At 41.4% G+C, this 26,234-nt stretch overlaps 1 protein-coding gene across 9 annotated transcripts in view; it reads left to right on the top strand.

Annotated features, from left to right (window-relative positions):
* Nucleotides 1-2,163: 2,163 nt before the first annotated feature.
* Nucleotides 2,164-26,234, top strand: part of SPIN1 (spindlin 1) — a 94,463-nt gene continuing 70,392 nt past the window's right edge. For 2 of the 9 annotated variants that reach the window (XM_019478076.2, XM_019478078.2), the window contains exons 1-2: nucleotides 3,070-3,337; nucleotides 9,744-9,883. The gene's annotated coding sequence lies outside the window, so the exon portion shown is untranslated. The other 7 variants (XM_006277571.4, XM_019478079.2, XM_059724872.1 and 4 more) reach the window with 4 other exon arrangements.

A 26,234-nucleotide genomic window follows, 5' to 3' on the forward strand; every position in this document is an offset into this window, starting at 1 on the left:
TTTCACTTTGCCTTCAGCTGTCTACTCTCTGCAGATCACACAAATTAAGCATTGGATCATTCCAATATTTAAAATTGAGATTTTTAGAGAACTTCTAGGTGCTGCAGTAAGTGGTGACAGTGATTCAGTAAGTGATATTTACCAGTGCGTCTGGTGAAACATAAAGCATTGGTCCTGGTCATTTGTGGCAGCTACAGATTTTGCATTATATCTCATAAGATGTGTTACCCCTTGAAATTTGGGACCCTCACATAACTTTCCCATTTGGAACAGAGATTGATAATGGGGAGCTAAGTATTTCTTAGTTAGTTAGTTAATTTGTATACAAAATGTACAAAGCCCTGTTGCCTTGGACAGCAGTAGATACTAACAGCATGTTCAGAGAGCTTCTTTTTGAGGGGATTCCAGGTCACCTTAAAAAGCAGATACTCTATTCTGCCTCTTTTCAGGAAATTCTCCTAGATTTATAATCAAATACAGATTTGTTTCCTCCTGAAGACCACACTCTGCACTCAACCTCCCTTGCATTTAGTTCCAGATCTCAGCTTGAGTCCAAGAAACCCCATAAGTCCAGATACTTCCTCTAGTTTCTGGGCCTGGACAGCCAGCTTCAGCTGGCTTAGTTAACAATTAAATATCATGCTACCTGGATTTATTGTATATAGCATTATAATCATGTATTGGTTTTAGTAGAGTCACATGAAAAGGGCAGAATTTTGTGTGGAAGGTTAGCAGAGATAGAGTGGAACCTTACTTACAAATTTCTTGAGTTGCTAGTATTTAGAATGGCTTTTTAAATATTCTCCTAATATTCTTTTAAGGTCAATATATTCATTCATCACTAAAAAAAAAAAAATCTGATAATGGCTTTGTCTTTCTACTCTCCAGATTCCCCAACTGAGCACATTCTACATATTCTACATTTCAATGCAATAGCTAATATGAAAGATTTAAATGTAAACGTGAAACTTTTATTTTATTTTCACAACCTAACTCTTGGCCCCTTGCATCCCCATCTTTATGGTATACTATTACATCAGTAATTGTATTGGAATGAAGTATATGTAGCTGGATTTGACTCAAGAAGCAAAAACAGCAATTTGGGAGCTAGGAGTAACTGGCCAATTTTTATATTGGCAAAGCATGCTTGAGGAGAAGCCTTGTTAGTGAGAAACAAAGCAGTTTCCTTCAAAACTCTTGAGAAGCAGGAAGCATATTTACATATAGTTCACCAGAGCTGTTTTAAAAGCATTGAGTTCACTGTTTTTAAGAAGCAAGAAATGGCCAGGCTGTCCCTTCCACACACAAGGCAGCCAGAGTTGGACGGCTCTGGACATTTTGTGCTTTACAAACAACACGAATGAGAAATCTCGGGGGTTGGGGGGGCACAGATTTTGCTAGTAAAGTGTGTGTGTATTGTGTTGGGGGGGCGGGTAGTTTTTCTATGACAGGAAACATTTATTTCTCAATTTGTGCAATTGATTTTTGATTTTCAGCAGGTTATTTCCATAGTGGTTAAGATGGCCAGCCCTGGATTTCTGTGTGCGCACATGCGTTTTGGTCAGCCCTCTGTGTGCATGCGCTGGTGAGCTCTGTGTGTGTATCCATGCATGCATGCGTATGCGTGGGTCAACTGTGTGTGTGCACGTGTGCGTTGGTCAGCCATGTGCACGTGTGGGTCAGCCATGTGTGCATGCGCTGGCAAGGTGTGTGTGTGCATATGTTGGTCAGCCATATGCATGTGTGGTCAGCTGTGTGTATCCATGTGTTGGTCAGCTGTGCGTGCATGTGCTGGTGAGCATGCCTGCACTGGTCAACTGTCTGTGCTGTGTTGCTTTCCCACCCCGTGCCTGAAGGGAAGCGACCGCCTCTCTCTCATTGGCCCAGGCGGGGCCCTATGAGCAGGGGCAAGGGGCGCGGGCGGAGCGACCCCAGCCCCGGCCAAGGCAGCGAGGAACCCCCGCGTGGGGGGGGGGGGGGATACGCTGCCCCGAGCCCGCGCAGACGCGCTCCTGCCCGAGCCCGGTGGAGCAGGAGGGGAGGGGAAGCCCCCCGCTTTCCTGTCGCAGTTGGGCGGGCGCAGTGCGCGTGCGCGTCGGCGAGGGGAGGGGGCGCGGGGGGGGCGGGGCCGCGCTGGAGCGGCGGCTGCGGGCGGAGGATCACTATTTGGCAGGAAGGTGAGGAGGCCTCGCTGCCGGCGGTCGAGCCAGCGCGGGTAGTGGGGGATCCCAATGTGGCAGAGGCGCGCAAGAGGCAGCGGCGGTGGAGACAGGCGAGGGCAGCAGCAGCAGCAGCCGCCGCCGCCGCCGTCGTCATCATCGTTATCGTTGTCCCTGCTGCCGCTGCGGAGGAGCTGAGCTGAGCTGAGCTGGGCGGCCCGGCCTGGCCCGGCGCGGGGAAGGGGGCTCTGGCCGCTGCGGCGCTGGCCCCCCCGGGACGCGCCCGCCCCGCTGGCAGGTGAGAGGCGGGGGGAGAACGCGGAGCGCGGGCCGCAGGGAGCCACTGTGGGGGAGCCACGCCGCTCCCCGTCCCGCCCCTCCCGCGGGGCCGCGTTATTTATTCCCCGCTCCCCACCCCACCCCCCCCGCGCCCCGCCCAGTCCCGCCGCCGCCGCCGCCGCCTCCTCCTCCTCCTCCTCGACGGCCCTCCCGGAAGCCGCCGCCTCGCTCTGGCCCTGCCCCCCCCGCGGCTCCGCCCCGCCCCGGCGCTGCGGCCTGGGGCCCTGCGCGGGCCCCTCCCCTCTCGCGGCGTCATCACCGCGGGCGTTCGAAGGGGGGGGGGCTGCCCCCTCCTCCCGTGCCCGGGGTGTTGGGGGGAGGGGGGCGCACTGCGGGGCGGGGGGAGGGGCCCGCAGGCCTGCGGCTGTGAGACACGGGATGTGTGTGTGTGTGTGTGTGTGTGTGTGTGTCTCGGGCTTTCTGGGTTCCTTTGTCTGCTGCTGCCGCCGCTTTCCCCTCCTCCTCCTCCCTGTGCCTCTCTCCCTTCCTCCCTCCCCTCCTTTCTCGCCTCCCTCCCTTCCTTCCTCCCCTCTCTCCCAGGCTCCAAGCGCTGCTGCAGCTGCAGGTTTGTAAATACTGGACCCACACACACACTCTCACACACGCGCACACACACACGCACACAAGCAACATGGCTGACGCTTGTCCTGTTCCTCCACCAGGCTCTTTTCCTCCTCCTCCTCCTCTGTCTGTCTCCACTGCTGCTTAGTCTCTCCTCCCCCCCCTCCCCCACCTTTGTGCTTTTGTCTCTTCCACCCCCCCTTCTAAAAAAAAAAAGAGAGAGAAGGGGGGAGGAAAACAGTTCACCCTCTAATTGCGGGCATGGCGGGATTTCAAGGGTAAGGATCCTCGCTTTGGAAGCGTTTGCCTTGCGTTTTGCTGTTTGCAACCAAATGCAACCTAACGTGAGAGCGGGTTGGGAAGGCTGGCCAGGCCTGGGCCGGAGGGGGAGGGGGCGGGTGAGCCCGGCTGCCAGAGGCTTGACTGGAATGTGCGTATCTTTTTCTCTCTTTGGGCTTGGGGATGAGAGGGGGGGAGGTGATGCACCAAAAGGCTGGCAGAGATGAAATACTGTTACACGTGCAGCATGCTCTAGGGCTGTTTCTGTGGTTGCAGGGCATAGCTCCTTGGGAGGTATCAACCCAGGATGGTCATGTTATAACAAACCAGTTATGTCAGGATGGGGGTGGTGTAGGTGAAAACCATAACATGCTGAAGCTTTTGGCCATCTTCGCTGTCCCTGCACCGTTTCTCATGAGATGTCAGTTTTGTAAAGTGCTCTCTCCTATGGCAGAATCCAGAACTGGAATTAACACTTGTCATATCCTGCTTTGCAACGCCTACTTTATTATCCAGGTCTGTTTGCCCTTGTGATGACCATGTCATGTCCAAAGTATGATTGTTTTTATGGAAACAACACTCGTGCTTTCCAGATTTTTAGAAATGCCCAACACCATCATGAACTTTAGTCTGCTATTGAACTGAACCAAGCGCTTTTCTTACCTCTCCTGGCACTAGTCAGGCAGTCACCCCCCCCTCCTTCAAGTTCTCTTACCAACTGCACCCCCTTCTGGTTTCGTTGGTGATGACCTGCATTCTTTTGCTAAACTAGATGTTAAACTAACCTCATTTCTTGTTTATATTTTTACCATTTTCAAGTGATTTGGAAGTGTGTTCCTCCTCCCCCCCCGGTTATTTTTTAAGATAGTAGTAGTCTACTGCATCTTGATCCTAAAACATACGTTTCCTTGTTTTCTGGGGGGTTTGCAGCTAATGGTAAAAAGCTTGTTTTCAGAGTTGAAATTTCAAGGATGATGCTGGTGTTTAATTGACTATCATTCACTTAATATAGCTGGTATTAAAATTATTGGGATAACTTACACTGCTGCTTTGCTGTAATTATTCCACAAAAACTTGCTGGCAGTCATAATTTTCTTTCTTAGTTGTCTGAAGAGTAACGTTTCAGCTCTTGAAGTCTTTGCTTGGGAAGTTTCTAGAAGTTTCTAGTTGACAGAGACTGCATACTTGCAGTCATGAGAAAAAATTCAGAGAGATGAAATTAAATGTCGTGGTCTTTAATAGAGTACTTGTGATGTTTGAGCATACAATACTGGAGTTAACTGATATGTTGACATACACACTGGTTCCACTAGTGCTTTTCCTCCTAATTGCGTCTAAGCTAGAAAATGCTAATTTGCTAGAGGTGAAAGAAATCTTCTCATTCTGAGATCATAACTATAACATGAAATTTGAGGTCAGTTGTAGATCCAAGTTACAAAATCTGTTTGGAATGCATATCTATGTCATGGATTCTGAGCCAAATATAATACTAATGCCTGCGAGGCCGGCTTTTCCCTTTCTTCTTCTATCTCTAACAGAAGTTTGTAACTTTTTATTATTTTTTTTCCCCTAATACTTGATACAACCTCAATTAAGTTACTTCAGAGTTTGGTTATGGTCTTGATCTGGGGTGAGGTTCACACAGTATCCCATCTGAAAGACCAGGTAATGGAACCATTAAAACTTCCAAGAAGATGATGAGTGCTATGAATCACGTGAGACACAGAGAAACATATCAACCACATTTCAAAATTGACATTTTTTAATGTTAAAAACGTGAAATGCACTATGTACCTGAAAAAAGTTCAAGGTTTCTGGGTACAAGCGCATCTGTTCTGTAACTGAATAATAACTGGATGTCTAACAACTTGAATCTTTTTGTAATTTTACTGTGTAGGTGAGTTTGCGCCCAAACAAAAATAGTGAAAAAAACTTTTCATGACTGTTATGTACCTAACAGATCTGACCAGTAGATACGATGAGATTGATCTCAACTTTAATCCTTTCTTTGAGCACAGTACAGCGGCTACTATAAGACTATTTCTTGTACACTGAGGGGAGAAAATATTAGGCTGCATTTTAGGCACAAATGCAATACCATGGCTAATAAGAAAAAAATGGAATCGCAAACTACATTAAACTTTAATAGATGACATTTTTACCTAATCATATTGTACAATGAGCCTTTCAAGAAAATAAATTGCAAACAAAAAATTACTGCACAAAAGAAACTAGGAGGTGGTGGTGAGAAATGGGAAACACACAGACATCTTCTCTAACATAAAATATTTGTCACTGGACCTTTGTGAAAACAACAAGCTATAATTGAGTTGTTCTTAATTTTAACAGCAAATTTCACCAACTTAAATTTTGATGGTTTCAAGTAATTTAAGTTCACCTTCTGTTGAACTCCTAAGGTTTTCTAACTTTATGGGGGCATGAGAAAATACTTTAATCAGTTTATCTTATTCCCTACCTTTTTCCTCATTTGCTGCCAAACTAACTTTTTAAAATCATGTTGAGATTTGTAAATATTCCACTTGTGGAATAAATGAGCCTGTTTTTAAAAATTTAATACAACACTTTTTTTAATTCCTACATGTTTTGCCAAATACAGTTGGTATTTTGAAAAACAACAGAACAGCTGAACGTAGTCATTTAAAGGTCTGCTGCTCTAAATATTTTGTGCTTTTTGTTTCTCTCAAACTTTAGGAAGGTCAAACCGACTCTGATTATGTACATGGCAGGGAAGGTATTTTGTAGATAATTATGGAAACTTGAATGATAGTATGGTTTAAAACAACTTTAGATCATGTTGTTATATTTAAAGGATGTTTGTGAGAGATTAGTCATAAATAAACTAGGCTGGATCACCCTAAGTGATTACCTTTAAAATATTTCAGAGGTAATCAAGTTGCAGATCAAATAGCAAGAAAATACCAAGAACAGCTAATTTTTAGGTAGTTTGTAAAGGATTCAACTTCTATTCTTTGAAATATTGTTGCATTATCTTGTCACTGTGGTTGGTTTTAAGCCAGCTCATGGTAGATCTGAGAATTTTCTTTAGAAGTTGATATAGAAGTCACCTTATTTGATCTTATTGCAGTCCTTTTCAAATAAGTGCCCTTACCAGGTGGCTTTAGACCCGAAAGAAAAATCAATTTTTTTATCTTGTTTTTAAGTATGGTTGAACAGCTCTTTGGCTATGGCTTTGGCGTTCTTATTTCTTCTTGCTCTGTTACAAGTCTACATTCCATATATCAGCATGTAGTCCATTTACTAGCTAAAAAGAAATATTCATACGTGTTAGCAGGCTGCACAAGAAAAATATGACTAATCAGAAATATCAGTAAAGACAAGTCTACGGCATGTGCTTGGTGCTTTTGCTCCATGGGTCAGATGCCAATGTGGGTCCATAGACCCAATCCAGTGCATGCTAGATTGGGCCCCGGTCCTGCATTCCATATGGTGGTCATGGGATCAGGGCCCAGTGCCCTGCCTGCACCCCCTGAACACTTGGGATTGGGCCCTGTCCCCTTGCCTATATCTTCTCGTGATCCAGCTTGGGCCAAGCTGCCTATTTTTCAGATCGGTCCCTATCACGCCATCCCTACCTTCTTGCACTCTGTATTGGGCCAAGATGCCCCTCATGTGCAGGAGCCATCCACGTTGCTCACCCTCAGCTGTGCGTGGAAGATCCAGCCCTGCTGCCAAAGCCCTGCGTGTGCCTGAAGGGGAGGGAGGGAGGGCTTACCCACCTTCGTGCATGCAGGGAGAATCACATGTGCAGTGCCACATTATCCAAACCCTGTGGATCAGAAACTTGGTGGAGGAGCGGTTCAGAGTTAATCACCACCACTCCTTCGCTACCTCCCAGCCCAGTTTCTGGACCCTGGGGGAACCCGGCAGGACGGATTGCATAGCTCCATGGACCAGACCTGCCCCTTAGGCTGGGGATTGGACACTGCTTTTTTATACGATCAAGGAACTGTTCTAAGTAATACCAGTGAAGCATGTTCCTGTTGCGTATATGCTGCATCCTGAATCATGCAATGTAGCTACCCTCACGTGGCACTGAATCTCCCAACATGGCAGTCTTATTGGCAGGTGGTCACTACTGCACTGTGTCTACATTACATCCCTTTTCCAGTAGAGTATGCATGGCAAGCATCGTGGTAGTGCTGCCTAGCGTGGTCTTTTGATGCTTTGACGTAGGTGATCCTTAATGTCTGAACTAACCCACCCCCTGTCCCCCATAAGTGTTTAGTGTAATAAATTGTTTTAGGCAGTTTGATTATATCATCCATTAAAATAAACTGTTTAACGGATTAGGAGTCCTTAAAATGCCTTGAAATTTCAACAAAGGCATATAGTTCAACAGTTAGCAGTATCTGTATGTTTCACCATGAGGATGAATTTTACTTGGTATATCAAAACAGGAAGTCAAATTTTGCAAGCCAGTGTAAGTGAAATTAGGACTATAGTTGAATCTGCTCCCAAACAGTTTTGAAAAATATGTTGAAAGTGTTGTCTTGGCTAGGAATCTCTCTCATTTTATGGAGTTGCTGTAAATCCATACTACATGAAAACTTTCATAATTCAGTCTATTGTTGATTTTTTTTTTTTAAGTGTAATAGTTTTACCACCTGCTGTTATGTTTAAGTATAACCAGCAGTGTGCATGAGAGAACATTAAATAATGTATGAACATCAGTTCCTAATATCTACATTTTAGGAAACTTGTTGTAGACATTTACTTATAGAAACATACTCTAAATCAGTATGAGAGAATTAGAAAAACATACAAGTTTTTTCACTGGGATAACCAGTTCACAGTAGCTTTCACTAAAGAGTAGTTTAATAGTTTTAGAAGCCGGTATTTTTGGGTTGTGGAGGTACATTGTAAGAGTGTATTTCACTAAACTCAATCAAACTAGTACATTATTTTTTTGTAGTTCTTGTAATTATGGGATTTATTTATACTAATTCATACTAGGCAAACACCTAAAGATCAATGTTATCTCCATCAAACCATCCTGCATCTTATGTATATTTTCACACACAATTGGACATTCGGCAATGGTCAGTTTGTTAGGGCCTGATCCTGCATATATTTCCTGTTGAGTATGGTATTTGTTTCCATGAGTAGTTTTGTTGACTTTAGTAGAATTACTTATGGTAATAAAAATAAAAAATAATGGCAGTTTTGTGCTAGTTCAGGCAGTTATATTTGTAAGTTAGCTATAGGAGGGGTTGTAGAAAATGATGTCATATATTAAAAAAAAAAAAAAACAACCTTTCTTAAAATTGGCCTTGCCTATTGATCATCATTGACTGATCCCACACATTCCTAAGAACTGATAACATTTGTATTGGAAGCTAGCAACAGCAATTAACCCTGGTGTTGTGACTGGGATAACTACCTCTGACCCTTTCCTGGTCTCAGATTGTTGCCTCCCTTGAGATGCAGTCAGTAATTTTTGTTCTTAACTCTCCAGGTACTAACCTTACCTGTTCTGTATTATATTTAATAGCAGCAGTTCTTCTCCTTGGGAGTGCTAATTAATGGGATCCCTCAACCTGATACTGTGCTTAGCACTGAGGATTTTTTATTATTATTTTTATTTAGGACCTAAACATTTCAGTGGAAACAGAACTTGAAATAATAAACAGTCCACATGAATGCCTATCTCCTTTGAGGTTTATCATCCCTGTAAGTTTGGAATGTCCCCAAATTTTTCAGTGACTCCTGCAAGACATGCCTGTAGGTCATAACCCATTGGAAAATCTCTGCTCCTCTCTCTGCCCAGAATGGTCCTAAATGTTTAATGATTCTACTCTCTAAGTTCCTAGTCTTGGCAAGCAGCTGCCTAAACTTTGGCTGAAGCCTGGAAAGAGATGGTGGTTGTCATGGGATTGCCCCATTAGCATATGTTTGGGAGGCTGTTTGTACTCATTGTGATGTTTTCTGTTCACTTCTCCAGCATACTTCTATTAAGCTAACCCAATACATTTTTCTCTCAAATAATTTTAATGCACCTATACAATGATGAAGGCAGGGTGGTTAGCATCTTTAGAGACTAGAACCATAAACTTCCCTAGACAGCAGCTTAAATTTTATGATAATATCTCACTTCCTAGGTCATAGTGTTTATGAAATTACATATTAATACCCTGAGATTGTGACAGCTTGTGTCCATCAGAAGGGATGCCCATTGAAAGTGGAGTTGCTGTTTGCGCACTCTTTAATAGTTGGCAGTAAAGTTGGGCATTGTATTTCCAATAAAATACCACTGTAAACTGTTAAGTAATCCTGACTCTATGATCTGTCTACCTTGTCAGTCTCTCTAGAATCTCACCTTCCTTCACTTTCACAATAATGTAACATTTCTGTGTTTTCTTTCAGTTTATATCAATGTTACGAAAATGCATTTAAAAAAGATATTGTTCCCATATTTCTGCCACCAAAAACAAAATACAGAAGGAAAGAGGGATATTTGACCAATTATGCTGGCCTGATAATCTCACATCTCAACATTCGTTAAGGTGAGGAAAAAAAGTGGCAGTATGTCACTTTGATCATGTTGCTACTGTCTCGAACATCCCTTCACTGACTTAATTTATCACATCAAACATCTGCTTCTCCTTGCTTTAAGAGTCCTTCATGGTCTAACTCTACCCTTTCATTTCCCCCTCCTCAGCAGTATTGAAATAATGATTTCTGCCTCTGGCCTGGTAAGCCATCCCCCATCACTAACTTGTTAGATTCTTGAAGCAAGCACCTTTGTGCTTTTATTTCTTGCTGGTTGGCAGGAGCTTCTTTATAAATACCTACATTGCCACCTTTCTGTACCCCCTCAAATTTCAGCTCTCTGAATTTTCAGTTCTCTGTTATGATGTTACCAAAAATACTAGTGTACTCAGAAGATGCAACTTCTCATTAAATCATAAGACCTCTGTGCAACTGACCAATGTGTTTGTCAGGAGAAGCGAACCATGGATGCCCAGGTAGTACCACAGTGCACACCACAAGATTTGGCAACACCAAGAAGCAGTGCCCTGTACAGACTATTGGGACCAGACCATATAGAAAGGTTGGATTTGGGGACTCGAAGAAGACGACCAAAAATATTTGAGTTAAGATGCTGATACTCTGCAACTGTCTATGTTGCTGAACAGTGTTACGTTGTTTCTTGATTTCTCCGCCTCTTGGAATGTATCTCTAGCCTTCCACTTAGTACCTACCCTGAAGAGCTATCAGTTTGTCATCTTGTTCTTTATTGTATGTTGTCTAGTAGAATGGGTTCTCGGTCAATGACAAAGTCCCCTAGGTGTTTTGGGGCATTAATTCTTAGAACAGGGGTGGGCCAGGCCATTCTATCTGGCCCATGGGGCCCCTAAAAAATTTAGAAAATTAATATTTATCTGTCCCATGCTGCCTGTCATGCAGGCCACAATGGCTTGCCAAAACTCAGTAAGTGGCACTCCACCCAAAATAATTGCCTGCCCCGCCTTAGAAATTAACTTCTTTTTCTTCAAAGACCTCTGATTGTAGAGGTATGTTAATGTATCTTAATATAAATATAGCTGGTTCTGTCTGCATTGGTTACTTCTAAGATCTATTGCTGCTTAGCTGGCATATTCTCTTTCAGATGTTCAGAGAATCCCTAAACACTGGTAGTCCAACCAATAAAAATGTTTATCATCAGATGTGGAACTGCAGGGATTAAAGGTCAGAGGAAAAATAGCATGTTAGTTGAGCCTGGATGTGCCCTAATGATAGTATCACCAACACTAAGAGGAGTGAACTCCCTTTTTCTTTTATTCTACAACCTAAGTAATACTTAAGTGAGTGTAAGAGGTCTGCTCAGTAGAAGGTTCTGGTCCCTTGCATAGTATGACTTTTAGTAGTGCTGAACAGTAACAGATATTTGAGTAGCGGGGTGCTGTAGGTGTTCAGGATCTTGAAAAATTGGCGAGGGCTACCCATGGTTTTTTCGCTGCAAGATTTTTATTGCAAAACACTTTACTCAAGAAATACACACCATTTTTCCAGTGAAGAAGGCCGCTTAACAGTGGGAATGTTTGTGTTTGGCGGGGGTGGGGAAAAGGTGGCATTAAAGATAAAGGTGGAGGGGAGGAATCCATGCTCCTTTTGACTGTTCTCCAGAAAACTGTCTTGAAATAAAGATCTTCCTAGCAATGTTTCTCAAGTCCTTGACTTCACTTTTCTTCCCTTCCTTCCCGCCACCACTTTTGTGTTAACTTCTGAAGGTTTGGCTCATGTTTATTGTACAGTCGAACTCCTGGCTACTCTGCTTTGTCTTGCGGAGCTACTTCTGTAAAAAGTCATTCTTAGGCTGTCCTTTTTAATTTTGCAATCTCTCAAAGTAAAGTTTCAACAGGAAAAATATATAGTTTCTGCTGAGCCATATCTAACTTCCAGTAAATCATTGTTATGTTTTGGTATAGGCCAGTTGTACTCAAGTTTTTGGCCCCTGGGCCAGATGAGTGCTGTGGGGACTGGTCTATGGGTCAGATATGGCTCTGTGCTGCCTCCACCCAGACCCTCATGTCCAGATTGGGCTCTACAAAACCTCAGCTGGCACTTGGACACCTGAATCAGGTCCTGGGGCCCTGAGCCACCCCTACCAGACCCCACACACTGGGATTGGACTCTGCACACCCAATCCAGTGTGTGTGTGTGGGGGGGGGGCATGCTATTTGGTCCATGGAACTCCCCACAGGTCTGGAAATTCAGCAGCAGGGAAGCAGTGCCACCGTTTCCCTCCACTGCCAAATTTTCAGACCTGTTGGGAGTGACAAAAGCCAGATGGCATGGTGCTGGGGGCCAGATCTGGCTTGCAGCCCAAGGGTTGAGCACCCCTCGTACAAATACTATGTTACAATATTTCGTATGGAGTTAATTTTTGTTGTGTTTAAACTTGCTTCCTGAACATGGCACTCTTTCAGTGGGAATGTTGGTGTGACAAAACTGAATTTTGTTTCTGGCAGTTCACGCAAAGTCTGAAGAAATTTTCAGTGCATGGCAGCCCTTGTAACACATCCAAAGCAATGCATATGCTAACTAACTTATACTGGAATATTCTCGCTCCCATCATAAATCAGTTATTTCTCTCCTCTCAATCCAGTATATCATTTCATTCACCAAATGCCTCGAAACACTTCTGCCCTACCTTTTTGCTCTACTTTTTGGCTTTTTATTCTTCTGCCTTCCTGAGTGCTCAGATATTCTTTTAGCTTCAAAGCTATTCTTCTTAATTTTTTTCTCCATTCTTCAAAAAGAACTCTAGCAACACTAGGAACTTTCTCTTTTTTTACCTTGCTTTGCCCTCCCATCCAAAAAGAGCCATCACCTCTCCAGGATGACTTTCCCAATAAAATATTTAGTCATTCTTGATTTAATTGGTCAAGATCCTCAAACAAAACATTTTACTTGTAAACTGAGCAAACGTGATGGTTTTTGAGATGCAATAAATATTATATGCTACAACATAGATGATTTTCATTTTTCAGAGAATAAGCACTTTTAAGGAATGTTCAGGGTCTAATTAGTAAATATTTTAAAAAGTGAATTGTCCTAAGCATGGTCTTGCATCGCCTTCAGCGTTTCATTGTCAGGGCCTTAATCTTGCAAAAACATGACATAATAAGTTGATGCAGTTACATACCTAATTAGAGACTTAAATGTTTAAACTTAAAGGCTGAAGTTCAGATGAGCTATAGTAAATGTGCCGATGATGATAAGGGAATTACCATGCTTTTTATTTTGAATCTAGCAGAAATGTAGATTTTATGCAGTATATAAGAAATGTATGTTTAGGATTATACAAAAAAACTAGAACTCTTGGTTCCAAAACGATACCTAATGAAGTAATGAAATATTTCCTACCTATGGGGACTTTTTAACATCTTGTACCATCTATACTTTTCCCAGAGCCTGATGAAGGGACTTTGATCCTAAAAGCTTGCAGAAAAGGACTATTTTCTTGCCATTTTCCAGTTGGTCTAATAAAAGGTATCATTTTGGAACCAAGAGCTCTAGTTTTTTGTGTCTTTTTGTCTCAGACTAGTACAGCTACCAAATACACCCCTATTTAGGATTATGTAATTTGCATTAAAAAAATTGAAGCAAGACATTTTCACAAACTATTTTCTCACATAGTTCACACACCTTATTTTGGGGAAGGCAGAAAGAATTTTTAGAAATTAATGTTATGGTCAGAGAGTAGGGATGGAATCTGATCTTCAGCTCACTCACCCTCACTTTCCTACTTGGGCAAAAGCTACAACTTTGCCTTTCACAACTGAATTGTCAGCAGTTCTTGGTTGCTCAGCCAAAAACTGAAACTAGCTGCTGTTGAAGACTGAGTTTCATGGGCTGATCTAGGATTATAAAAAGAGTTAAAACCAGTCTGCAGGGATGCAGAATGGGAAGAGACATAGCAGGAGCAGCTAACAGATACCAAAAATTGCCAAATAAAGGATAGCTTGATTAGTGGAACATCAAAATATTGAAAAGGAGACAGGGTAAAGAGTAATTGGTGGGAATTGGATCTCTTATAATTATCAATGAAGTCAGTTGGCTGTTGGTGCTGTTTGAAAGAAATGCCCCTTTGTTGCCATGCAGTTAGTTTTAAACTGGCGGGGGGAGGGGAAAGGGTGTAGTGGAGCAAGCATCAAAGAAGGATATGACAGTACCACAACTCTCTTCTCCCCTGCAGTTCTACGCCTGCTGTACTTTCTCCCTCCCTCAACGCAACTCATAGAGGGAACAAAAAGAAGCAGTAGCCATCTTTGCCTCTCATATTTTTATTATGGGTGGAAAATCAGCTTCCATGCTGAAGGCACACACATTCATTTTTTGGAAGGTTAATTTTTGGGGGAAAAGGTGTGTGTGTGTGGGTGGTATGCAAGTAAATGTGGTATGACTTGAAATGGGTTTGAGTTGAATTCAGGTGCTTGTTCCTCAGGCTCTGCAGTCTGCTATGGTACAACTTAAATGAAAATGAGAAGTTTTTCTTTGGGTTCATTAATTTTCTTGTTCATTCTGGTCTTGCAAAAACTTGTGCAGGTAATTTAACTTAAGGCAACAGACCAGTTGAGATTGGTGGAGCACTTGTCAGTATGGTAGGTATTGCACATCAATGCCAGAAGAAGTCTTGATAACTTCCCCATTTATATTTAGACGGAGCTTAGGATCTCTCTGTCGGTGTGCTCCCACATAAACAAAAATTTGAATGTTTGCCATCTTGTTGCTGGTAATATTTAACAAAATAATTTATGCCAGTAACTAAAAAAGACTTTTTGGTGAGTCTCTTTGTTTGTGTACAAAACTAATACTAGGTAGTTACATTTCTAAATTGTTAGCTGCACCCATTCCATGGAGCTTTTGACAAACCATGGACACCTGGGGTGTGCGAAGGTACAAAATTACTTTTTCTTTGGCCAGAAGGGATGCATTAGGCTGCTTATTTAACAGCCAGAGTCTTGTGGGCTATAAAAGGGGAATTATAGCTTGTATTTATGCAGCACATTTCCAGAAACACGTAAGAATATTTTACACTGAGATTTTACATAGAAATTGAACATGGTATCCAATCTTTGTCAGAAATGCTATAGGAGTTTAGGAGGGTAAGTGAATACTTCAGATTTGATATTACAAGTTGAATTTTAAGTAGGTAAGTCATAAATACCTGAGCTGGGAATTGACTAGAATGATGTGAGTGGTGATGTGTCATGACCATGAGTGGTTATGGCATTGGGTTTTTATCTGACCTGGAAGGTGGCAGTTTCATTTGCAGTTTTGCCTAGCCATTAAAATATCATCTTAGCAATGGTTCCCAGGCCCAGGGGTTATGATCCTAAATTGCTTCTGACACTGAATAAGTGTAGTTGTCTGCTTGGGGTCCAATGATCCTTTGCAATTTCCTTTAGCGGTCTGAGGAGACCTACCTTCAAGTACAGGGTAGGTCTGCCAGTGCTAATCTTGCACTTGAGGCAGAATGGTTACTGTGATGCAAGTATGCTTCCTTTTTAAAACTGCTGTGATACTAGAGTGAAGAATAAAAATAACTGAGAGGTTGAGGGGTAACTTCAAGTGCTATCAGAAAGTTACTTGAGAAAAAGCGTAATGGCAAAGTAGGTTGTGGAAGAAAATGCAACCTTGAATTAGATTAGTATTACTTTTGGCTTTTCTGTAGCTTGCTAACATATAATTTTAGTTTACCAGAACACTGAGATGTGCAAGTGGTCAGAAGTGCCTTGCCTTGAGACCATGGCCAGAGCCAGATATTACACTCCTTCCGTTATAAGTGATTGGAAACCAGTCTAATAGATCAGAAGTTTGGCACATACAAACTGGTTTAAAAATGGCAGAACCTGGTATAAGATTTACCCACTCCACCAAAGGGCGAATATGTATTCTCTTCGCTATCAATCTAAACTATGCTGCTTAGAGTAAACCACCTAACTTAGACTGATTCCTCCTCAGGCTTTTTAAATGTCTGTAACTAGCCCGTGGGAATGAGCATGATGTGGCTGTATTAAAACAACAAGAACAAAGATCTCTTGCTTTGAAGTGTACAAACATGTTTGTGTAAAGCAGATGGATTAAAAGAGTTGCAGTGTTGAAATGAAGGGCAATTGAATCAATTTTGCTTTTAAATGGAAAGACTTATTTAAAAGAACTTGTGCACTTGGTGTTTTGTTTCTTTGTTTATAAAGAGCTGACTAAATCGGTGCTCCTGCTATTGTTTGGATTTCATGGTATGGAGAGAGAGAGAGAGAGACTGGAATTCAGGAATTCCAAAGTTTTAATCACAGTTTTGCTGTTGTGTTCGTAGCCTTGAACAAGTTACTTAAGGATTCCCTCTTTGTTCTTTCTGTTTCCACATTTGAGGAATTTTTTGCTTTCTTCTTGGGGTTCTAGTATGAATAAAAAAAATGTTTGTGTATGTTTGATTTGGTAAACTGTTGTGTAATAGCTGTAAGGGACCTGCAGTATCATTAAATTGTCTTTGTAAGTGCTCTATATTTGGTTTTTAGTATTCTTGTTGTTAAGGTATGTGCATAATTCTGCAATAACTGACTCATTTACAAAACCATCTTGCTGTTCTTTAGTATTATGAAAGAGGTTTCAAGAGGCTTTTTTGGGTTTTCTTGTTTGTTTGTTTGTTTTAATTTTTTTTTTCAGTTGTCAAGTTGGAACAAAACTAGAACAGTTAGTAACTTTCTGCTGTCCTAGGCCACCCTGTGTGACTTGGCCCCTGCTGCAAGCTGTGTAAGTCTACCCTTGGGCATAGCCAGCTACCTACACGTGTCCTCACCAGCAAGCCCTATCCCCTCTGTATTGATGGGAAGTGCAGATGCAGTAGAGGAGGCAGCTATGTAGCAGTGGGGAATGCTGCAGAGAAGATAGTCATCATGGCACAGCTCTGAGTTGTCATTTTTCTGTGGTGGATCAGATCTCTTTGTAGCCTGGATCTGCCCCACGGGCCGTAGGTTGCCAACCTCTGGACTAGAAGTCCAAGTGATGTTTTTCTTAACTAATTACATTTAGTTTCATCCATAGACTGTGTCGTATTGGACAGTGGATAGTAAAAGAATACTTTCATTTCTTTCTTTAGGTTGACTTTAAGCTGAAACAAGCTGTTTCAGTCTTACCAGCTGTTTTGTCCTCTTCAGCTGATTCTTATTTAGTGGCACAGCCAAGTATGTGTCTACTTTAATATTAAAACTCAAATTTTCACTTTACTGTTAGTGCCCTTTTCCCTGGACATTTTGTGTAGGGGTGCTGTTAGTTTGAAATTGAGCTATCCAGTCCCTCTGTTACTGCTCTGGATTTTTTTTTTTTGGATCCATACTCACAACCAGTTCCCATATTCTGCCCTTTTTTCTACTATCCCACTCTTATGGGGTTGTGGGTACTTCCCTTGCTTCAGTTTGATCATAGCAGTGCTTTTGACCTGAACTCCTTCAGTCCTTTTTGCCTGGTTTTTTTTTTTTTTTTTTTAATTATTTTAAATTGGACCCAGATCTTCATAGGCTAGAAAACTGAATTACTGATAACTGGAACCAGTGAGATCATATCAAGATAAGTACCAGCAGCATGGTATAGTTATGTTAACCAGGAAACTTTGATTTGCCATGTGTTGTTTTACATTTGCTGTTTACTGCACTGTTGTAGTAATACTGACCTTTGGGTATCTATGGCTGCTTATAAATGGTAAAAATAAAATGGTGCTTTACTTTTTAAACTCTATGTGCTCTCGTACTGAGCCCAGCACATGCCCAGAAGAGGCATGTTAGCTGGACTTGGCTTGCCTGTCACAGACCAGCTGGGCACTGTGAGTGTATCAATTCTATCGCAGGCCAACTGGGCACTGCCAAGTATCGGCCACTGAGCTGTTCAGTTTCGGGTCGAGGAGGCAAAGTTGAGAGTGAAGCAAAGGCAGATTTATTATAGCTTAATAACATAACAGTTAACAGAAAGATAAATGTGATAAGCAGATAACGCAGTATTAAAGAGCTAATAGTAAAAAATAACAGATAGATGGATCAATTCTGTCGCAGGCCAGCTGGGCACTCTGAGGGTATCAGCCACTGTGCTGTTCAAAACAACAGATAGACAGACATGGGTTGGCAACTTATCAATAGTCCCTCGATGCCAGGTGTGCGCCAAGTGATTTTAGCGAAGTCAGGTGTCTCCAATTGACGCTGTCAGAGGGAAAGTCCCTTTGATCAGGATTTGATCCTCACTCACACCGGGAGTCCGGAATCCAGACTTTGAACAGCAATGACCGTTCTGTTCCCTCCTTCCTGCTGGTTACCTGATGCACATGCTTTTTTTATACCTAGTCTTATGCTAATCTGTTGGTTTTAGAGCCACACACAATCTTGCCCTATAGCGGTTACCCTATGGGATTGAAAGGTGTTAAAAATTATCATAAAAGGTTACTACCTAGACTTGTGTTTATCCAATAAGCAAATTACAAAGCAGTACCTTTTAGGTTTGAAATTGACATTACTCTGCCTAAGCCCACCACTTTTAGGTTTCTCTGAATATGCTTTCTTGGGACGTGCTTTCCTGGAATGTGTTGGGTGTGCCAGGTGGTTGGATCCAGTTTTTATCATCAAGGCTGAACCCTGAGCAAAAACCGTAAGATCAGCTAATCTTGCAGCTACAGCTTCGTCTTTGGGGTCCAGTCAGTTCCACGATTAATACGAACAGTTAGTTTTATCATTTTGGTTAAATTTATGACAGACAAGTTGCATTTACTGGTTACGAACTTACAAGCTTTATATTAGCTAATATTACCTGTTAAGCAAAATACCAAATGCCTTCAAGAAGTGTGTATTTATTGCTTATTAATCCCTCTGGGTCTGGCCATCACACTTGCCCGATGTCTGTATAGATTGGATGCTTTAGTGGGGGTTTTTTGGGTGCTTTTATCTAATAGCTGATTGAGTCAGGTATTAGGTGAAAGCATGAAAAATCCCCGGTGAAGCACCTGTTTTATAGAGGTGCAGTGGAGTTGGGTCCAACTAGCATGCTGCTGCTTCCAGTAAAGTAAGTTGTTTGGTGGTGGTTGTTTTTTTTTTTTTTTTTAAATGTCTGTAAGCAGCCTGTAGTATTGGTGTAGTTTAAGCTGTGGTTTGTAAAAGATTCAGGAAGGTTTGTGGGATCAAAAAAAGAATTTTGTTAGATGAGGTCAAACTGGAGTCCTTGTTTTTTCAAAATGTGAGGTAGCATGAATGTTGAGCTTCTTTGCTTTTGTGAAAAGGTTTGTGTTGGAGCTGTTAAGAGAACTGGGATGAATAAGTGGAGAGAATACTCACAGCACAGTGGAAGTGACACAAACCAGCAGTTTGTGACCAAGAAGCAGACTGAGATACAGGGAGACAGTGACTGGCTAGAACAACTAGTTTGATCAGACTTGTTCTGGAGATCTGAAACCAGAGCAAAATGTTGACATCTCCATCCTAATTGTAGAGTATCTCAATGAGCTCGCATCAGTATTGCAGTTCTAAAAATGAAAATGAATGCTTCTCCTACAATGCAAGATGGTCCAACTTGTCCAGTGGAAAAAAATTGCCATAGTTTGAGGTATGAATGTTTTCTTCTGAATGCTGATAGAGAGTTACTTTGCAACAAATATTTGATCATATGAATTGTAGGAACATGCGTTCAAAATGGACAGTGCAAAAGACCATTGAGAGCTTCCAGACTTGTGCATGAATTATTGTTGGGATGAATGTACCCACTTTGTCCCCTGCTTCCCGCACCCACCCCTTTGGGTAATTTCAGGGGTGCTCATTGATCAGTTGTTGAAAGCTTTAACAGGTATCATTGTGGTAGCCACCCCTGGAAGATGGCATGAAATAATGCAGGAGGCAAGAATTTTCAGAAACTTTGGACAGAAACGGGCTAGTTCCATCCGGTTACATTTGTATTAATGATGTCTGTGTTGACTTGATGACACTGAAACATCTAGCTGCATTTTGCATGACAGAAATTGCAGAATATTAAGAAAGTAGCTAAAACTTGGTAAGAGCATGTGTGTAACTGTGGCTTGTTTGTTTTTATTCCTCCAACATCAGTGAAGACTGGATTAACAAGTGGCCTCAGGGTTAACTTTTTCCTCAGACTTGTTCCACTTCCCTGAATGGAAGAGCCAGCTGCTTTGGGCCCTGGTCTTAAGTTTGGGCCCTGGCCATTTGCTTGGAAGAATTTCCTGGGTGCCTGTTCTCCCTCTCCCCCACCTTTTAAAGTGCCTTTATATTAAGATACATTTCTAACCTGCCCCAATTTAATAACCTCTAATTCTCAACCAGAACCTTTTTTAAGGGTAGCACTGTTCAGTGTGGAAACACTTGCATACAATTCACTAGATTAAACCCAGAATAAACCCACTTATTCAAGCAACTCCGTAGGCCTGGGAGCAGAGAGGCAAGTCCCTTGGGCAGAGAAGGACTGAGTTTTACAGGGAAGTGGCCTGTGTTTTATTTTGAATTTAGAGAGGGACCAGGGATCTGGGAGTCTAGAGAAGGGACTGTGTAAGGGGACCAGGAGGGTCCGAAAGCCCGAGGGGGCTGAGTGCATAACTAGGAAACATCACAGAGAGACCACCTACAAGCTTTGGGGCATGGTGCAGGGAAGATGCGCAAGGAGCCCTTAAGGCAACAGGTGCCCAGCAGAGGCACAGATGGGCTGAGAGGGCCTGCTAGCCTGGGGGTGTAAGACTGTGACTGGGGACCCAGGAGAGGCTCGGTGGGGATCCACACAGGCCTAGGCTCTCTCAAAGTCCGCAGGCAGCTTCCTCTTTACCTTCATTAAGAGCAAGGCTTGGTGGGCAAGATTCAGTGGAAAGGCTGCTGCTGAGCCTGCGCCAGGCAGGGGCCACCTGGCCACCAGGGGTGTCATGACTGCCTCTGTGGCCATGGACCTGCTACACTTACTTTTCCTGTAGAACAGGACTGTCCATCTTTTGGGTGGGTGGGGCCAGACACAGTGGTGTGGGTGCCCCCCTCTGAAACTGCATTGCACCAGTGTCCCTATATCCTTTGTGCTGCACAGGATCCTTCAGTTCCTTTGAGCCTCCCAGCTGTGCACTCCCTCAGCCCAGCAGGTTGTGCCATGCAACCCCCCCTCCCCCCCCCCCCAGGTGTGATGGGAAGTAGTAGAAGAAGGAGGAGAAAGGGAGAGCCCTGTTGTAGAACAAAAATATTTCCCACAGTTCAGTCAGATATCAATTGGGTATTTATATATTGTCTTAATGTATTTTGCTTAAAGAGATTTCTACTCTCAGTGACTAGTTCATCCTGTTTTCATTGTTAGAAACTTTATGGAAAATCTGACAAATTATTACCTATGGGTTTTTGTTATTATAATAAGCATGCATCACTTTTTTGAGGTATACTTAATGTGTTTGTCTTTAATCACTCAGTCGACCATGTTGGATCATTCATTTAGCAGTGCATCTAAGAGAACTGATGCATCACATCTGGGATTTCCTTATTTGTTATGCACACGCTTCTAGTCAAGTGGAAGGGCATAATGGTACATAAGATGAAACTGAACAGTAATTATGTAATTTTCTATTTATTCACCAGTGGGTCTTTAAGAGCTGACAAAAAAAAAATCATGAAGCAGCTTGTAGTGTAGTGCAGTACCCCATTACAAATGGGAATTACTTTATCTGCTTCTGACTCTCTCTTTTTTTTTATTTTATTTTTTTCCTGTTACACTGATTAGTATAACCTACTTAGTTGTATAAATTTTGTTGGTGGGAGAATGTCTGAATGTTTAGCCATACTGGCATAACGGCTTCATTTGGCTGAGGTATGGTAGAATTCTCTAAAGCAGTGATTCTTAACCAGGAGCCTCAGCACTATGCGGTGCTTTGATTTTCTTTCAAGGGTGCTGCTGGGTACCACACAATGTTACCCCTGATAGCATGCAAACATGATACACAAGATAAATCCAGAGACTTCAAATACAAAACTATTGAACTCTTGGTTCAGAGATGATACCTTTTATTAGACCAACTAAGAAATAGCAAAAAATAAATAAATTTTTGTGATTTCTTAGCTGGTCGAATAAAAGGTATCACATCTGAACCAACAGTTCTAGAGTTTTGCATTTCTTTTTGTCTCAAACCAACATGGCTACCAAATAACATCCATGAGATTTCTAATATGTATCTGTAGGGTTTAAAAACATTGGTCTGTTGTGGTCTGAGTTCTTTGAAACAGAAGAATTGCTCTGTTATTTTTCTGTAGTCAACAAAATAAATGAGAACTCAGTGGGTATTCTTTTGACCTGAGGCACCTCTAGGAAGAAGTTGAGATCCACTGCTTCAAAGCATGTGACTATTCAGGGTGTGCTCGTTGTTGACTTCTTGCCTAAGGTTCAGATGATTGTGTGACCATCTTTTTATTCACACTGAAAACGAATTTGAAGAGTATATCTTTGCATTTAAATTTGTCATGCATCCCAAGTTGTTTTGCTCTTTAAAACTGGTTTCTAATTCAGTTGTTTTCTGCTGTTTTAAGTTTTCTGCCTCCTCTGGAGGTCCCTGAGGCAAGCTGTTAGAATTCAATCAATTTAAACTCTAAAACTAAACTATTTGGCAGTTCAGAATAAATGGCTGAATACAGCTCCTTCTCCAACTGGCTGTGTTTCTGCATGTGTTGCAGAGAAGTAAGGGAATCCTAAATTTTATTTACTGCCATAGTACACCATAATGGCTCACTTGAAATTTCAGTATGTACCTTGTCACTACTTAATAATGAAGTTTCAGTTTGTTCAGGCATGCACTGCATCTCTGCTCTGTAAAAGCTCATAAGAGAATGTCAACTGAAGTTTGTAAGAGTGCTCATTTTCTAATGAAAATGACCTATGTGTTATTCAGAAATTGCAAGCTTTTTAATTCACAGAAAATGAGGTCTAGAAATGTTGAGGAGTATCTGCAAATGGCTCGTTATTTCAGAGCAGATGGCTGCATTATCTTGTCTAAATTCTCTGAGAGCCTAGAATAGTGAGGAATAGTTCTGCATGGAGAGAATTACATACTGTATTCTGCTATTTGTTTTGTTTCTGTATGTTTGGCCTTGTTTATTAGATTATTTTCAATTTCAACTTGTGAAATACCAAATCTAATTTTAAGAGCAAATAGCATATTGGATAAATTTGTGGAACCATGCTAAAATTTCTGAACCTGGAATGTATCCCTCTTCACTTGCATGTTTAGATGATGCAATACATCAGACAGAAGGATGGGAAAGATGAAGCGAACTGGGTTTCACAGTTTCTTTTACTGGCTAGAAAATTTCACAATTGACACTACCACAAATGGGTAGAATTACAATGCATCTGTGCTGTTTATGCTAGATAAAAAGAAAAAATATTTTTGAAATTATCACTTTCCAAGTCTCATCATTTTTTTTTAAAGAAAGAAAACTATTACTTCATTCTGTTAAAACTTATAGTAATTTCTGCCATTCTGATAACTTATGAAGATATAATCAGTTTTAAATGGTCTTTTAGGTCTAGTTTCAATGTTTTACTGTCAAACGGGATAGACCATTTGGTTGGGGTCCTCGGGGTGGGGGGAGGTCTGTCTTGGGCCTGGCTTTATTCAGTATGTACACTAATAATATGAATGATGGGACAGAGTGCCTATAAAGTTCTGATGACAGTGTTCCAGTTGAGAACTCAAGTGCAGCAATATAAGATGAGAAATAATTGTCTAGGCTATGATAAGACCACAGACAAAATGTTTTGACAATGTAGTGCTGTTGCAAACAAGGCAAATGCCATGCTCTGATGAATTGTATGTAAAGAGTTGTATTTAAGAAACAGAAGAGATTTGTTCTACTCTACTCAACACTGATGAAGCATCAGTAAGAATACGGTGTCCAGTGGGCATCCCACTTCAATAAAAAAGCAGACTAATGCAATCCAAAGCATAGCAACAAGAAAGAATGTGAAAATATGGCCTACGAAAAAAGCTGAAGAAATGGCACCTGTCTTTTAGAAAAGAAAACTGAAGGGAAACAAGTTTTCTGATTTTATAAAAACTATCATAGGGAAGATGGTCATCACTGGGGAAAGACGTAAAAAACTTAGCTAAATTTATGCTGCAAATTAAAGTGGTATACTAAGGGAAACCTTGCTGACCGGGAAGGTAGTTAAATATTAGAATAGGCTATCTAAAAATATTGTGAAATCTCTATCGATCAAGGTTTTTACAAGCACAAGAGACCAACTTGTTTCTGCTGGGGTTGGACTAAATCACTTTCTTAAGGTTCTTTAAAACCCTAATGCTTTATGTTTGTGTTCTTATTACAGGACAATGTCATGCTAACATCCTATGTCCAACAGTTTCAGCATAAGTAATAATAAAAAAACTGGGGAAAAACTGGATTGATTACCGTGGCTTCTTCAAAAGAATTCTGTTACTCTGCTTTCTGCATAAATTTGAGAGCAAATTTTTTAAAGTGCAGATCAGAAAATAAGCTTCTCAGTGTTGAAACTCAGACATAAAAAGTGTGGTGGAAAAACTCCAATACAACTTGTAAATTTAACAATAAGCTGCTTTTAACTGTTTATGAAAATCGGAGCAAACAGTGGTTGATCAATATTTCTTTATGGAAAGAAGTATTTTGGCATGACAGAAAAGGGTAATTTTCGGTGTCATCAGAAGTAGGGTAAAAAATACATGGAGGAAAATAAAATAAGTAGATGTAGCCTAAGCATTTTTCTGTACTCTGAAACAATTAAAAAGGAAAGAGGCAGGCTGGAGAATGGCAGCCAGTGTTTTTTCTACTATATGGTATTTGTCACAACTACAGAAAAATGTTGGTAAATTAACAACATATTGAATCACATGAAGTGTCTGTCTTCCCCTGCTTAATTTATTATTCTGTCTTGATGATAGAGAAACACTCAAAAAGACAGATTTTCATGTGTCATGTGAACTTTACTTCTACAAGTTGACACTCCAGATTTCAAACCCCCCATTTTCCGTTGTAGTTGATGCAGAAGAGGTTGGGGATACTAAGAGTTGGAGAGGGAGAAGGTCCAGAGAATCTTACAACTTTTATCATAGCTAAAGCAAATGCACCTTGGGAGTCAGGCAATACTGTATTGGAGGCCACCTATACAGGTATCTTAAATTAGAAATAGTATGGCAGATACTTCCCTGTAATGGGCGTGCTAATTACAGTGGTCACACCTGCTAATTGCATCTCGGGATAAAAGACTTTGTCCCAGAAAAAATCCCATGTCTGTTTTTACTCCTACAAGCCCATTGTCCAACTCTAAATACCTGTTAAGTATCCAAGATAACATTATTTCCTAGGACAACTTCAGCTAATGTGAGTTAATTGCTGTTTATTCCATGGACAAGCTCTGTGTTAAAAAGGTGGTGTTAATGCAGGTTTTCACTGGGATCAGTCAGAATGGCCTCAAATGCAGTGTTTCTTTTTACCTTAACTCTCCTTCGAGGGTTAAAGCTGGAGTAGTTTTACTGCATTTGAATTTGAATGGTTCTCTGCTCCCATACAACTGGAATGTACCAGCTGCTTCCCTTCCTGAAACATTCCACTTCTGAAAGGCTCAAGGCATCCATGTGTCCATACTCTGTATGTAACACCGTAGCAGGGACAGCGAGTGGTTGGGCTGAGCTCTGCCTGAAAGAAATATGCTGGGTTGTCTGGAAGGGGAATGTTGCATTAAAAAATACTGTGTATTGTTAGACAAACTTGGATTGTTTTCTTGGCCATCCATAATTGATAATTCTGCTTGCAGTAGATCTGACCTTCAGCAGAAGGAAAACATAACAACTTGGTTTTCAAGTAGCAACTTATCTGCTCTTGGTTACTCAGGTCTTTTTAAGTAAGTTTAGCTTGGTTAGCTTTGAGCATGTGCAAATATGTATACATAGATATAGTACTATTGCAGAGTATTTGTAACTAAGTTCTAATGTAATTTCATGTTTAGTTGTACAAAATCCTAAGTCCTCTTTAGTTGTGTAACTCGTCTCCTCTGGCAGGCTTGGTGGATGAAAGTATTTGCCATAGTTTCAGTTGAGCGTAATTCTAAAGCTACCAACAAGATAAGCGCTTGAATGTGTAGGCCCTTTTCTTGAAATCTGAAAGGCATACAAGCATGAGTAGTTATTTAAAACTCATTTTGAATATCCTAATAACTTTCTAGGCCCATCCTATGCAAAGGTGACTTATAGAGAGCTTTTGCTTACTCTGCTTTGTATTTAAGAAAAGGCTGGAACTACTTATTCCACAAATTAAGAGAATTTAGCTGATCAGTGGAAATCATTCTCTTTCATAATCTTAAATTTGGTATAAACTT

Source organism: Alligator mississippiensis, chromosome 3 (assembly GCF_030867095.1).
Source record: "Alligator mississippiensis isolate rAllMis1 chromosome 3, rAllMis1, whole genome shotgun sequence".
Lineage (NCBI taxonomy): Eukaryota > Metazoa > Chordata > Crocodylia > Alligatoridae > Alligator > Alligator mississippiensis.